The following is a 16,251-nucleotide window of genomic DNA, read 5'->3' as shown; positions in this document are numbered from 1 at the left end:
CTTCATATAAAATATAGAAAATGTACAACTATACAAGGTCCATATTGACATATTCTGATCCTTTATATTATAGTTATTATATATATTACAACTATATTATATATAGTTATTATATATATTCAGTTATTATATATAGTATGTGGTTACAAACCACATAAGATAATGATATATTTTGCTTTAAACAGTGATATTGATTATAAAGAAATTAAGATGAAAAAGCAAAAATCAAGTCTTTTCTGTTTACTCAGACTGATGCTCTTCTGTGACCATTTCTGATGTTCTTCATTCTTATTTGTGGATCCAGGTTTCCATCACTTATCATTTTTTCCTTCAGAACTCCAGCCTCAAGGGTTTCTTGCTGTGAAGATCTACTTGGACTATGTATTCTTACTTAATTTCTCTTCATTTGAGAATGTCTTTATTTCTCCATTAATAAAGTATATGGAATTTTGGGTTGAAACTTTTCTTTTTTTCTTTCAGCACTTTAAAGATGTTGTCTCATTATATTAATTGGTTGGAATAATTAAGTTCTAGTCTCCTAGCAAGAATTGATAATTACATAATGTGATAGAGGTGCTAATTATCACTACAATGGCAATCATGCTCCATTATACAAATATATCAAATTAACATATTGTACACACTAAATTTACACAATGTTATATGTCAAATATATTACAACTAAAATAAATAGATGTTGTACTCTCTGCTGGCCTCCATAGTTTCTCAAAGATATTGACTATTAATTGAATTAAATAGTTCTCTCACATGTAAAGTGTTCTTTTCCCCTCTTACCACTTTCTAGATTTGCTCTTTATATTTGGCTTTCATTACTTTGACTTTACTGATATCTGTTTCTGCAAATTCGCTTTGGCAAGAAACAAAACTTTATGCTAAACAACAGCCAATATTGATTCCTTTACTGGCTAGAAAATAAAACATATGGGGTGAGGCCAGGTTCAAAGGAGAATTTTATTAAAACTTTAAAGAGCAGATAATTTAAATGCTATTGAGATTGTCCAAAGCAGAATCTTTATATGAAGCAAATATAGCATTGATACCAAAATCTAATTTAAAGTTTAACATAAAAAAACTATAGATCAATATCACATATGATTATAATCAGAATCTAACAATACATTAAAAAAGTCACCATCATAACCAAGTTAGTTTTGCTCCATGATTACTCAACATCAGGAAATAAATTAATATAATTTGTCAAATTTAATGATGTTTAAGGAGAAACTCCATAAATCATTTCTGCAAATATAAAGATATTTGACGCTTCTATCTTTGTAACAGCACTATTTACAATAACTGAGATATAGAAGCAGCTTAAGTGTCCATTGATTGATGAGTGGATAAAGATATGATATATATTTTTTATTTATATATATAAAATATGTAGTGGAATATTATTTAGCCATAAAAAGAGGACATAAACAAAAAGTTCACAGAAAAAATAAATTTAAATGTCCCTTATAGATGTGACAATATATTGTCATACTCATGATAAGAGGTTGAATATTAAAATCAAGATAACATTTGTCCTCTATTGAATTTGCCAAATCCAAATGTTTGATGCACACTCACTTGACAAGGTTATAGAGAAACAGATACTCTTACACATTACTGGAGGAGAATAAAATATTACAACTCTTAAGGAAGGGAGATTGGAAATATCTATCAACATTACAGATACGTTTACTTTTTAAGTCAAGAAAACCTGTCTCAGAATCTGGCCTTTGGTTACAGTACAAAAACAAAATTGCATATGCAAAAGGATGCTGCTTGCAGCATTGCTTGCAATAGAAGAGACTGTACAGCAACCAGTAAACTGAATAAAATCTAACACATTCACCCAAAGAAAAATAAAACACTAATTTGAAAAGATAAATGCACCTCTATGTTTATTGCAGCATTATTTACAATATCTAAGATAGAGAAGCGTCCCAAATATCCATGGGTAGATGAATGGAGAAACAGGGTGTATATATGTACAATGTATACATATGTATATGTATAGGGTGTAGGTATGTACAATGGAATCAATAGAAAAAATAGAATAAAACTTTGCCATTTGTTACAACATGAATGGACATAGAGGGTACCTTGCTGAGTGAAATAAGTCAGAGAAAGGCAAATACCATATGATTTCACTTATTTGTAGAATCAAAAACAGAACAAAGAGCAAACAACAAACAGACTCATAAATACAGAAACAAACTGGTGGTTGCCAGAGGGGGCCTGGCAAGGGATGAGCAGAACTGGTAAAGGGGACTAAGAGGCACAAATATCCAGTTATAAAATAATGAAGTTATGGAGATGAGAAGTACAGCATAGGGAATATAGTCAATAATATTGTAATAACGGTGTATGGTGATAGACTACACTCACTGTGGTGAGCACCGAGTAATGTATAGAATTGTCAAATTGTTGTAGTGCACACTTGAAAGCAATATAACATTGTATGTCAACTATACTTCAATAATTAATATTAAAAAAATAAACTCCTAGATCTTTGCTTAGTAAAAAAAAAAAAAAAGAAAGAAAGAAAACCCTAACACATTCATATATTGGAATACCATGCATCTATCAAGGTAAGGAGGATTTCTACATACTGCTATGGAGAAATCTCTAGAATACATTAAGTGAAAAATAAGCAAAATAAAGAACAGTAAATTCTATCTTTTTAATAAGAAAAAGGATGAGAATATTTATTCATATGTGCATAATGAAATAATATAAACAGAAACTCAATGACGACTTAGAGTGGACCAGAGGGCAGGAGTGGGTGTGGACAAGGAGAGCACAATGCTGCTCAGTGTACATTCTTACATGATTCTGATTTTTGAGCCATGTTTAAAAAAATTTTGAAGAGAAATGCAAGAAGATCCAGGGAAACAGAAAAATGTTGTAATCTGGCAACATATAGAAGCTTCTGTCCTACGGTTCTCTGAGGTGGTAGCATGTGGGGGAATCTTGCCTGCCAGGAAGGTGGGACTGGGTCTGGGGGGCCAATGTTCATAGGGGTGGCAGCTGGGTTCCAAGCCATTTAGAACAGTCAGAGCATTAGCCCAGTTTATCTTGGCCTTCAGCATGGCCTGATTCCACTCATTGTCTTGGCTCTCTAAGGTGGTTGCTCGGGTCATGGAATTGCCTTGGGAAAAGAAGTAATAGGTTATCCAGACCTCCAGCTTCCTCTCTGTGTAACCTGGCCCTGTGAAGTTCTCAAGGAAAAATTAGCAAGTGTTTCCACCACTTTTCTTTGAAGGGCCTTTCTATAATTACCTTTTTTCTCTCAGGAAGACAGTTCCATTGCACCTCATCTATATTTGGGTTTCCTAATTCCATTGGAGATTTTATGAAAATAGTTTGGACAATGCAAATAATTATCCTCTTTGCTGACGTTTCAATGAGGGAAAGATTCTTAAATGATTCCTTTAACCAGAACTTAAGTTGGATATGGAGGCACACCCACAAACATTTCCCTTGGTAAACTCAGAGACACAGAGTAGAGGGTTCACCCGCGTTGTGCTTGCAGAAGCATATTGATCTTTCTGGGCAATGGGACCAAAGAACCACTCATTCTGGAGTCTTCCTTCAGCTTTGAGCCCAGCATCACTTTTGTTTGTTTGTTTGTTTGTTTGTTTTTTTAAAGATTTTATTTATTTGACAGAGAGAGAGAGAGAGAACGCTGGAGAGAGAGAGAGAGAGAGAGCTCCACAGGGAGCCCAATGTGGGGCTCGATTCCAGGACTCTAGGATCATGACCTGAGCTGAAGGCAAACACTTAACTGACTGAGCCCCCCAGGCGCCCCCCAGCATCACCTTTGAATAGGCCATATCCTCTATTACCCATAGCAGTGGAGAGCAATATTGGAGCTGACAAAACCTATAGAGCTGTCCCAGGGCCAGGGAGCTGATGTCCCTGGGGCCACATAAAAGTACCATCCACCCAGACTCAAACTATGCAGCAGAGAGAAGAGGAACAGTCTTCCTCTCTCTGTGCCAGTGGTTTGAGGGTAACCGTGGAGAATATACTCACGTTGTGGAAGTCTGGAGGCAATTGGTTAAGATGACTTGAGTGTGATAGGCAGAGAGAGGCCTCAGTATTATTTTTATGAATGAATGTTCCCTCAGGACATATGACCAGAGGGAGGGAGGTTCTTCCCAATGCAATTGGATATGAGACCAAGAGAATAAACAAGGAGGGGCAATGAAAATACATGTACAGGTGTACAAAATCCCTTTGCGTCCCAGTCACTGTGGCCTCTAGCTCCTTGCTACTAGAAGTGTGGTCTATAGGCCAGCAGCCTTGAGCAGCCTTGACCTCACTAGGGAGCTTGTTAGACATGCAGAGCTTTGAAGAGCTTCAGACCTGTCTCCAGATCTGCTGAATTAGAACCTGCATTTTCACAAGATCCCCAGGTGATTTGCATGCATCTCGAAGCTGGAGAAGTGCTGCTCTGATGTGCAGGTAGAGGCAGGTGGAGGCTCAGTCTCCCCAAGCTCTGCCTTTTAGGCACTCTTGTATGTTAGACACCTCCCTGGCTGGGAGTCTTGGTCTACTCCATAGGTGCCTGTCCCTGTTATGGGAGCCACTGAAGCCATAGGATGGGATAAACACCCTTCTGTTACCATCCTGTCTACACAGTTGGCCCAAAGTAGAAACACCAAACATTTAAATAAAGCAAGTGCCTTTATTTTAAACATCAACTTTATTTTAAAAATCAACTTTTTCTAAAGTGGTAGGGTAATGAAGTGCTATCTAGAGAAGTGAAGAAAAAGACTGTTTGCATAATATAATTATGAAAATTCTAATTCGAAACACTCCCTAAAATAGGAGAGGACAAGTCAAAATTCTTAGCCTCTTACACCGCACCTCTTTCAAGATTCTCCTCTGCAATTCTGTCCACCAGGACAGGTGGGGTGGGAGGCTCTCATCTTCCCTTTACCCCTGAAATGAGCCAGGCTTGTGATATTCTTTTCAAAGTTGTGGATTTCAGTTGACCAGTAAGTGATGTTAGTGACTCAAAAGCCCCTTGTCAGTGGTGGAGATGATCTGATTTGTGGCTTTGCTTTCACACGATTGTGAGCTGCAAACAGATGAGGCCTCTAAGTAGGGGTCTTATTAAAATAGCCTGTCTTGGAGGAGGTAGTTCAGTGTGAAGGATAAGAGCACTTTATGGTGCTAGACCCCCTGGGGTCCAACCCTAGCTCTAGTGAGATCAGCACCTGGTAAGCATTGGGTAAGTACCTGCTATCATTATGGGAGTGCAAATAATTTCTGAAAATGTTTCAGAATGGTGTTGCCTTGTGAATTTAAAGAGCAATTTGTCATGATTAGCTTGGCGTCTGGTGCAGATATACAAACAGTAAAAATAACAGTTATGCTTAAGAACTGCAAAACTCTCTGAGCTATGTAGAAAAGAAGTCAAGATTTCTTGGTGCTTCTTCCTCAACCCCAATCTCCTGACATGGAAGCATCTGAGCATCATGAATTGCTTTGAGAATTGACACTGCTTTCCCTTTGTTTCAATTATCATTTCACTATCACAGTGCTCCTTTCCTATTGCAAACATTTGTCAAATGGGGCATCGTTGTTAATTTCCTTTTTAAAAATGATGGTGGAATAGTGGAGTTGGCATGAAATAATTCCATATAATTGTATAACTCTAAGGAATAGAATCAAGGACTCGAAAGAGCTATATATGGATTGGCAGAGAATTTTGGCATTGGTGTTTCTATTTTGAAAGATATGCTAATTGTAATAAGGTCTTTTTTGTTCAAGGGTACTTAAAATAGCTCTCAGTAAATTTGGGATTATTGAGAATAATATTCTAGAGTCACTAGATAGTCTGTGTGGTTAGTCAGTCCTGGGATGGTGTCCTGCAGTGTTTATCTGCTAGCATGGCTTCAGGAATCATTGCCAAGCTGTTTAGTTTAGTCTGGATATTAAGAAGATGGGAATCTTATCTTGAAATGTATCAAAACTTATAAAAATAGGGAAATTTTTATCATCACCTCAGGTGGAATTTGTGTGCTAGAACTCACCAAAAGAGAGAGAGAGAGAGAGAGATTTATCATAGCCGGTAAAATTTTTGTGTGGGTCTAGAACAACTTTAGATTTTCTATGAAATTTAGAAAGTTTTTTTTTTTTTTTGTCTTTAAAGTGGAGGGCTGGGAAGTGCTATCTAAAGTTGTAGCAAAAAAAAAAAAAAAAAAAAGCTCGTTTTTTAGCAAAAAAAAAAAGGGGGGGGGTCATTATTATTTCTTCCAGATTTTCATTCTGCATCATTCATTCTTCAAATATTTATTACTGTGTATCAGTGGTCTCAGGGAATCCAATGAATAATGTACTTATGTTCCCTGTCCATTTGGAAGCAACTGGTTTGCCATGGCTTGAGAGGGATAGGTATAGGGTGGCCTGGAATTTGGGGGCTAAATAACAGGTACATGATGGTATAATTAACTGAGCTAGAATAAACCAAAGATGACAAGACTTTGGGGTGGAGGATGAAGAAGGGAAATCAAGAATTCTATTTTTCACATATTAAGTTTGAGATGTTCATGAAACTTTCAAGTGAAAGGTCATAAAGACAGCTGAATATGTGAAGCTAGAGATGATATTTGATGGAGAAAGTAATGGGTTCATTATCACATTTAAAGCATTTAAAGCAATGGAACTGAACAACATGCTAAAGAAAAAGTATGTAGAAAGAAAAGAGATCCCCAAACTAAAATCTGAGCAGCCCTAAAATTTAGAACTTGGTCAAGTACAGTAGCTCAATAATACCTAGGAAGCCAATGACAATTGTTGGATAATGTTTAGGATGTTTTGTTTTGAGTTTGCCCCTTTGGAATTTAAAAATATTGGCCTTTAAAAAAAATATTTTATTTATTTATTCATGAGAGACACAGATTGAGAGAGATAGAGAGAGAGAGAGAGAGAGAGAGGCAGAGACACAGGCAAAAGGAGAAGCAGGCTCCATGCAGGAAGCCCGACATGGGACTCAACCTTGGGTCCCCAGGATCAGGCTCTGGGCTGAAGGCGGCGCTAAACCGCTGAGCCACCTGGGCAATCCCAGTATTGGCCTTTTTGGAGCAACACAGAACAAGTTTGTTTCTTTTCAAGTAGATGAAGAAGTCTCCTTGCATGTTTTCTATTGGGCTTCTCTCTTTTAGTCTAGAAATATCCAAATGCCCTAGAACATGGCTAAGAAGCAGCCATCTCCCAAACCTTAATGTTCCAGTTTGACCAGCCAGCCATCTGCAGGACTTCTAAGCAAATGCAGAGTGATATGGAGTAAAAGGAAAACAGATGAATTACTTTCAAAACCCACTGCTGTGGTCTTAATGAACCATGACTGTGGTTATAACTAAAGCATGGAAATGGTCTTCTAGAAAAAGCCATAAGTCTAAAAGGGCACATTCTATAGTCAGTTGTGCTTCCAGCAGCTTAAAAAATATGGAGTAGGAAGGCATTCTTTGGTGACACTAAAGCAACTACATACTAGCTGGACTTTCACTGTAATTAAGACAGGCTGTTCATGTTTCCTTGAGTTCATGACTCCAGCTAACTCATCTGTCTTTGTCCAGTCCTGGTTTTGATTCCCATTTCACAACTCTGATTTAATGCATTTGTTACTCAGCTATGTGATCTTGTATTTGGAATCCATTAATTGACCTTAGCATCACTCAAACTCTGTACTCAGCTCTCCATTTTGAACATATTTACTTACTACTTTGTTCAGTACTTAGGCACTTACCCTAGGCTTTGGTCTTGCTATCTCCTGACATATATAAAAAAAGTCATATGCAAAAACAGGTATGATGAGTAAAAACTCCAGCCATCAGGCAAAGGTCAGATTTTCTTCTCCTACTTTGTATGAAGCTGGTGACTTACCTGCATTGGCTTGTTTTTAGACACCTCTGCATGTTTAACAGTGCTGCTACCTAGTAATTTTTTGACCAAGAGACAGATGACTAAATAAGTGAAAAGCCTTCCAACCTACTGGGTGGTCAAGAATGGTATCCATGTGGGTACTAAGTATCTGACTAGATAATTGGTTGAGGTGATTCTTCTCAGGTTACCATGATTCAGAGCTGAATATACCTCCCTTTATAATACAGATCTTCACCCAATAATGGGACCATAAACTGGGCCCACTTCTGGTGTGGCTTTTCCCTTTGCTTTTCTATAAAGTACTCTGTCATTGAACCTCCTCCTAAGGATATCATCTACCTTCTTCTTCTTCTTCTCTAAGCAATGGTTTTCAAACCCTGGATATACCAGACTAATCAGGAAGAGCCTTTAAAATATATGTCAGATATTCTTTAAGAGATTTTAATTCAGTAGTTCTCCAGTGAGGCCAGAACTCAACATTTTCTAAAGCTCGTTCTGAAGTTTTCTAAACCTAAGTAACCAGGTTTGGGAACCACACTTGCAAAGAATCCAAGTCAAGGCATAAGGTCATGGCTTTATGGGCTACATCTTCTCTCTGGTTTCACTCTATCTGGTTAACTACTATCCAGTAGTCATGTTGGTCAGTTAGTTCCCACTTTGACCATTAGTACTCTTTGGACCGTTCTGATTCTTAGGTCTTAATGGATTTACTGGTTTCTCTAGACTCTCTGATCCCAGTAATCTTTTGATTCCCTGTCTAGTTCACTGAGAGAAGTATAAAATTTGTTTCTGTAGTTTGATATGTGACAAGGTGCAGTGACTGCACTTATCAAATATCCATGTACTCTGGATATTTCTCAGCCTTCCACCCCTTCCCATGTTCCTAGTTCTATCCAAGAGATTGAGAGACACATGTAATGTGTCTTAATGGCTTAGACCATTAAGAACTGGTGTGACTTTACATCCCTCTTCTCTCTATAACAGCAATCTTGGAAGCCGCATATTGAGATGGCATCACCACAAAATGGAGGCGGAGTTTTCATCAGTGAGTTATGGATGAAGGGGAGTCTCCATGAGTCTCCATCATTGCTCTGTGTGAGCAGTAAATAATTATTCTTCTGAGCCACAAAGATTTCAGGATTAATTTGTTACTACAGCATGGCCTACCCTGCCCAAGACTAAAGAGAAACCATGACTTCTGGGTAAAATGCTTCCAAGAGAACTGAGCCCAAGCCATCACCACATACTGTCCTAATTTCTTGTTCTCTTTTCTTTCCAAATAGCACATATCCATCTACTTAATGCCGCAGAGGAAAAATCATAATAGTTATATGGGACAAAACAGCTGTGCTGAATAGTGAAGAAAGTGTACCTCTCACTTAAACAGTCATTTTAATTCAGAAAAGTCACTTTCAATCATTTTTAATTCCCTTGATGTTTACCTTAACTCTTGTACACTATGCCAAAGGTGGCATACTCAGGCAGAAAGGTGAAATGCATGAAATAGGCAGAAATAGGACAATGGACAATGGTGGGACCTCGCACATGGAGAAGAACAAATAGAAAAAGGCTAGAATGTCTAATGGTAATCCATGCAAATCAAAGAAAATAATAGCTCTACCTTAAATAAGAAACGGAAGGCCCTTAAAAAAAAAAAAAAAAGAAACGGAAGGCCCAAATGACCTGCCATTGCAACTATGACTTGAAGCTGTAAGTACCCACAGTAATTTTTATTGGGTATAAGGGTCATTTTTTAAAAATTTTAGTATATGCATTGCAAAATACTATGCAGCTCTTAAAAATGTGATTTGAAAAGTACTAACTGGCAGGGGGAAAAAACCCAATAAATAAATATATATGTAATTAAATTAACTATATTTATATTTAAAATTACAAAAAATAGTTAATAACGTTAACATGCACTCTTAAATACCAGAATGGATGTCTCTGGGTTGTAGCATTATATTATTCTTATTGACTTTCTTTTATTTTTGTGTCTTTTCCATCTCTTCCAAAACAAGGATGTGTTGTTTTAATAATCAGGAAAAAAAATGTTATCTTAGAAATTGGAATTTAAGAATAAAGGACAAATATATAAATATATTAGCTATGGGATTTTCTAATATTTCTATTTTAGCTACATACTTTATAATATAGTATATTGTGTGTGGTGTATTTCAGTCTAGTAATGGCTATACTAAATTATATAAAAACCAACCTGGAACTGCTATTCATCTGCAAGTTCTGGTTAAGTTGAAATACATATATCTATTATACTTCATGTATTTCAGAAGGAGATTTTGCTGATTTTAATAATTATTATAGCTAACTCACAACAGAGAATAAAGCACAACTTAAAAATACACCAACATGAGTGTAGTTGTAGGTTGCAACAGACAATAAAAAAAATTCTGTGATTACAGCTACCAAAAGAATGCAAATAATGTTTTTTAAAGATTTTATTTTATTTTTTAAGATTTTATTTATTTATTCATGGGAGACATAGAGAGAGAGAAAGGCAGAGACACAGGCAGAGGGAGAAGCAGGCTCCATGCAGGGAGCCCGATGTGGGACTCGATCCTGGGACTCGATCCTGGGACTCGATCCTGGGACTCCAGGATCACACCCTGGGTAAAAGGCAGCGCTAAACCACTGAGCCAACCAGGGATCCCCAAGAATGCAAATAATTATGAAGACTTTTGTTCTCCAAGTTTTTCCTCTGTTTATTCATTAAAATGCCTTGGCATCAGAAGTTCACAGCTGGCCTGAGATGGATTCATTAAACTCTAATTTGATTGGGACTTTTGTTTCTTTGTTCTTTGTGTCCCCAGGTGGCAACTTTGGCTGGATATTATAAATATTTGTGCCATGTCAGGTAGAGTAACATAACTTTGCCTATGAATTACATAATCAGAACACAATTCTCAATGTTAATCCTAAAAAGGCAACTCTAGGTAATAGCACTCTTCTGTCTGCATAATCTTCAGCATGTGAATTTTACTTATAAGCACCAAAGCACTACATACACATTTATGAATGGATGATCAAATGTATATAACTTCCCAGAGCAATTAGGAATTAAATATAAGTTGCTTTTTAAAATGACATAAAAGCTCTCCTAAGTGTTTTTTATCTAAATAATTTAAAGGTTGATTGAATATAATTTGGAGGTAGATAGCAAGATAGGTGGATAGCAAGATAGGAGGAAAACATGGCAAGGAAGATCACTTGGCAGGAAAGAGGAATGCAGCCTAAGGTCAATTAGATAAGGAGAATCACAAAACCATCCGGAAAGGCTTTAAATTAGATATGAAATACAATTAAGACCCAATAAAATCTTCAAAATTGACAATCAAGTATGATTCACCTTGCTATGCTGGTAGGCAGAAGAGACTGTGGAGACAAAAGTGGCTGCTAACTAGATGCTATCACAGCAGTGGCTGCTAGGTTATCCTAGAAGCACAGATAAAGAAATGTTTGGAAATTTCCATTTTGATAAATCTACCCAGAACTTTATAATCACAAAATCACCTATGGATTAAAAAAAAAAGTTGTTCTGTCAACATACTTATAAATTTTGTAATTTCAAAAAATAAAATTGAATTTTTGTTTATGTGCTTAAAAAGCTAGGGTCTGGTCCTGGCAACAGTTAAGGTGAATAGGAAGTGAAAATTAAGACAAATATCAGGGGAGGTTTCTAGACTATACATGTTCTGGCTGAGCCACCCAGGGATCCCCCAAGAATGCAATAGAAGGTCCCAATAGAAGATAAACTTCAGGGGCATCTGAGTGGCCCAGTGGTTGAGCATCTGCCTTTGGCTCAAGGCTTGATCCCAGAGTCTTGGGATCGAGTCCCGCATTGGGTTTCCCACAGGGAGCCTGCTTCTCCCTCTATCTGTGTCTCTGCCTCTCCCTGTGTTTCTCATGAATAAATAAATAAAATCTTTAAAAAAAAAAAAAAAAAGAATAAAAGAAGAAGAAGGTAGGCTTAAGGCTCCAGAGAGTTCTAGAATGGTGGCTTCTGAGGGCTGTGGGCACTCTCCATTCACAGTACGAGTGCAGTTCTCTTACAGGGTTCCTGACTGTATGACATCATCTGAACATATAGCCATTGGCTTCTGGAACAGCAGCCTGTTTAATGGAGACCTGCTCTATACTTAGAAGCATTTTCATTGTAATGTTTACACTGTTGGAGGTGCTTGGTTCTGTAAGTATGATCTCAGAAGCTGAATATGAAAAATGGATGCCAAACTGGCCGTCAACCTGTGAACACCCGGCAGCATCATATGATCAAAATAAGCATGAGGACAGAGTCATTTGATCTATGGAAGATGTTCTCAAGTCTGCAATGACACCAAAAAGCAAGAACTGTCCTCAACTGGAAAGAGCCAATAAATTTTATTCTAGATTCTACAGAGACACACCTATGCTTTCCATACTGTAATATGACGCCAGTGTCTAAATTTGCAATGTGGTGAAAGAAACAGAAAATGCATCTCTGTCTTAAGCTTCAGACCACTGGGGACTTGAAGGGACATCAAAGAAGCCCTTCAAGTCTCTCGAATTTTTTTAATTTTTGGTGCTTACCATGCACTCCTGACATTAAAAAGCTTAGTTCCAGGAAGCACCTCCTGGGCCAGAAGATAAGACTTTCTTTCCCCTGAATCACATTTTCTCAAATATTTTGCAAAGCTGAGGTATAAGCCTTTTAATAGAATTATGCAAAATTTGCTCTAACTCTATATGTTTTCAAAACGAAATACTGCCTTGAAGAGACGCTGTATTTGCAATGTCCACGTCAGGCAAGGAAAGCTGGAAATAGGAGGCGGTGAGGGGGACAACATTGTCACCCCAAACTTGGGCTTCATTCACCACTAAGGTTATTTTGTGCAAACTTAAAGCGGCATCTCCTTCTGAAAGGTCAAACTTGCTAGATGGAAATGCTGACCGGTCAGTAGAGGATTATCCTCTTGGCAGGAGAAACCCAGCTCGAATGCACCTCACTCCTGATTTGAACTGTCTGGATGATGGGATAAACACATCTAAGGCACAAACCAGGGCAATGACCTCAGGGAGGCAAAGGGACGTGCATCCCTCCCTGAAATGGAGATGCAAGAGTAAATTTGTAAAAGGACCACGGCTCCTTGTGAAATAATCTTCTATTTCCTAGTTTTCCCTCTTGAAATAATGGAAGACATTTTCTTTGAAATGAAACTTAGGGAAAGATGACTGTAAATTATTTCTTCCAGTGTGAGACACACTTAGCATTTCAGAACTGGATAAGACTCTTTGTTTAACAGATTAGTATATTTGTGCCTGGAAGATAGTATCACAGAGAAGCACAGCAAATGCTCTGATTCTGCAATTTTTAGGCCTTCTGCATGTGGGTGGAACACAGTCACGTATTTGAAATAACCCCAGACTCAAGGACACCGTCTTATCATTGCAGTAACTCGTTGGAACTAAATGGTATTTGGGGGGCTCAGGTAATAGAGCAACAAGAAGACGATGTTTAGGTTTGAGACAGAGCATCTGCTGTTCTACGCCTAAAAGTTGCTGATTTGATGCCCTCTTCTCCCCTAGAAGTGGCTCTTGAGAGAGGAGTGTTTGGCAAAGCACTTTCAGGACCAAAAAAAAAAAAAGGCACAAGAGAAGGGCAGCACACGGGGACCTCTGCCAAGTTTTGATTTTGACCTCGATTCAGCTTTCTGAAGGTCTCTAGCTAAAGATGACATTTACTGCCACAAAGCCATTTCCTAATAACGTGGCCTGAGCTGAAAATCCAATTCCAATCACCTTTCAACAATCTATTTTTATATTAACAAACGCAGATGACAAAACCCTGAACTTCCAGCCCTTTCTCTGTCCCAAAGTCATGCCTGTCTGCCTGCTTTGGTGCCACTGCCTGCCCGACCTGCCCTTGGAAGCAGCCCAGGGCCCAGAGGCGGTGAGGTGAGTCCCTCGCCCACAGCCCAGAGGTTGTTTGCTGCCATGTGTCTGTGCAATGTGCACACTCAGCTAGCACCTCTGCCAAGGAGTTAAAGTCGGGAACCGACAGTTTCAACTACATAAGCTGGATTTCAAAATAAAGTTCCTGTGCTTCTGGCCCCTCTGAGTGTTCCGAGCCCAGGTGAGCTTTACTGTCACCCTCACGGCTGGCTGCGTGTCCCTCCTCTTGCGAGCTGCTAGATATTTACCCAGGGTTAAAATGGACATCCGTGGGTCAGCAGAAGTGGAGGAGTTTCTTTCTTGATTTATTTGTTCTTATTCTTGTTCAATATGATTAGAAGCCACCTCTCCGCAGCTGCTCCATAATTTGTACCATGTTTGCTTCTGGGATTTTTTCTAATAGTGCTGTTCCATGGAATAGCATTAATATTATGAAAAAGGGATCACTTTTTGCAGTTTAGCATGAAGTGGATGGTGTCTTATTATAAAAATTGCTGAAGGCTACGACGCGTAGGTAATTGGTTAATCCATGTAAAGTTTAACCTTGGCATATTTTTCCCTAGAGGAAATTTTTATATAGGTGGAAAGACAAATAGGAAAAATTAAATCAAACCCAAAACATACCTACTGACCGAATTCTGATCAGAATAGCAATATCCTTTCCTTGCTGCTGATATATTTCTAAAAAAAAAAAAAGGTGACTTCCCACTTTGGACTAAAATGATGTCAGGTTATACAAAGAAAATGTATAGCTCTTCATCGGGTTTTTGGTTCATTTTGTTTTTACAACCCCCCATCCCATTCCCTTCCCCAATTAACAGGTTCTTCATAGGCACAGATAAACTGTATGTTCTTTTCCAAGAAATTTCTGCAACAGGGTTTTTGGATGGGGTCATATTACGACTCTAAATATGAATAACACAGCAGAGGGGAAAAAAAAAGAACGGCATGCTGGTAGTATGGGTATTAGCTTGCGGTTTTGAAACTAGCTAACTATGCATAGACCCTGGGTACAGTTCAGACATGACTCTGATGCTCTATCCAGTTCATACTGGTTTGGTTCCTGAGTTAAAAGTGCTGAGAAAACAAACAAGCAAACAAACTAGTCTCCTGATTGGCTGCTTTTCTGGGGCATCATCATAGAAGGGCAGGAATGACAAGGGAGACAGGATCTGGCCTCAGGGAAAAAAGATCAATCATATATGAAATATGCATTTTGACTATACTGTAAATATGACTATAAATGTGAGTGATTAAGCATATCATTTTCAAACTCTGCAGTTTCCAGAATTTTAAATTTCAGCATAATAGATTCAGAGTAAACCATTGGCCTTTGCACTTATCATCTTATAATGTGCATTTGATCTTAGAAATATTAAATATTGGCTTTTTCTTTATTTTCTGCCTCCCTTTCTAGAGCTAAGAAGTAAGGAACCTTGATTTGCTTCATTTACTCCTCCAGCTCTAGACCTGGACCAGTGCCAGGTACACAGTTGTTACTCAATAAATGTGTGTTGAATAAGTATTGATTCTTCTCTTTTATTTCTCTGTTCCATGAAGCTGGTTGGTGATTGGTAACTTCTGAAATAATACTCTAGGGGATCCCTGGGTGGCGCAGCGGTTTGGCGCCTGCCTTTGGCCCAGGGCGCGATCCTGGAGACCCGGGATCGAATCCCACATCGGGCTCCCAGTGCATGGAGCCTGCTTCTCCCTCTGCCTGTGTCTCTGCCTCTCTCTCTCTCTCTCTCTCTCTCTCTCTCTCTCTGTGACTATCATAAATAAATAAATAAATAAAATTAAAAAAAAAAATAATACTCTATCATCCCATATTCACTAATGACCAAAAGCAAAATCTCTACTTTTTTATTTCAACATATAGTACAGACTGCTAACATCTTGTGGATTTTAATATCATAGCTTGAAATGAGTTGAGACCCCTTTCTAATTTGGAGAGTTGCTGCTTGGTTATCAATTTAACTGCTTATGAGATTATTGGTTTCTTGAATGGAGGCCAGAAATAACACTGAAATAGAATACTCTTTCCAAAGTTCTCTTATAAATGCACCATCCAATTAAAGAAAGCTGAGAAAACATGACTTCAAAGTGCTTTCAAGCAAGTGAAGTCAAGTTTTGTACACAAATGGAGTGCTGCTTTTATTTCACATAGGAATGTGTATCTGCTTTTAATATAATGTTGATAGGAAAATCTTGTTACTGCTGAAAAGAAACAACGAATGTCCTCTAACAACTTGCAAACCTCAGCCAGTATGTTCTGGGCTCCTGGACTAGTGGGCCTAGCTAAGTCTCAGATGCTGTGTTTTCTAAACAAAGCAGATACCTGCGGCTTCTAATTCAGTAGACAAAAGTAGGGTGGAGAAATCAGAAATGCTTATA

General features: G+C 38.1%; 1 long non-coding RNA gene across 6 annotated transcripts in view; it reads left to right on the top strand.

Moving 5' to 3' along the window:
- LOC144311410 (uncharacterized) overlaps positions 1–16,251 on the top strand; it is a 107,480-nt gene that overhangs the window by 89,320 nt on the left and 1,909 nt on the right. For 3 of the 6 annotated variants that reach the window (XR_013376965.1, XR_013376958.1, XR_013376957.1), the window contains one exon: positions 15,275–15,342. The exons of 1 other annotated variant lie outside the window; for it this stretch is intronic. This is a non-coding gene — a long non-coding RNA (uncharacterized LOC144311410). Of the gene's footprint in view, positions 1–304; positions 708–15,274; positions 15,343–16,251 lie in introns of those variants that run through there. 2 more of the 6 variants (XR_013376960.1, XR_013376959.1) reach the window with 1 other exon arrangement.

The sequence above is a fragment of the Canis aureus genome, chromosome 1 (assembly GCF_053574225.1).
Source record: "Canis aureus isolate CA01 chromosome 1, VMU_Caureus_v.1.0, whole genome shotgun sequence".
Taxonomy (NCBI): domain Eukaryota; kingdom Metazoa; phylum Chordata; class Mammalia; order Carnivora; family Canidae; genus Canis; species Canis aureus.
Note: the sequence above shows the minus strand (reverse complement) of the source record. Positions and strands in the feature narration are given on the sequence as shown.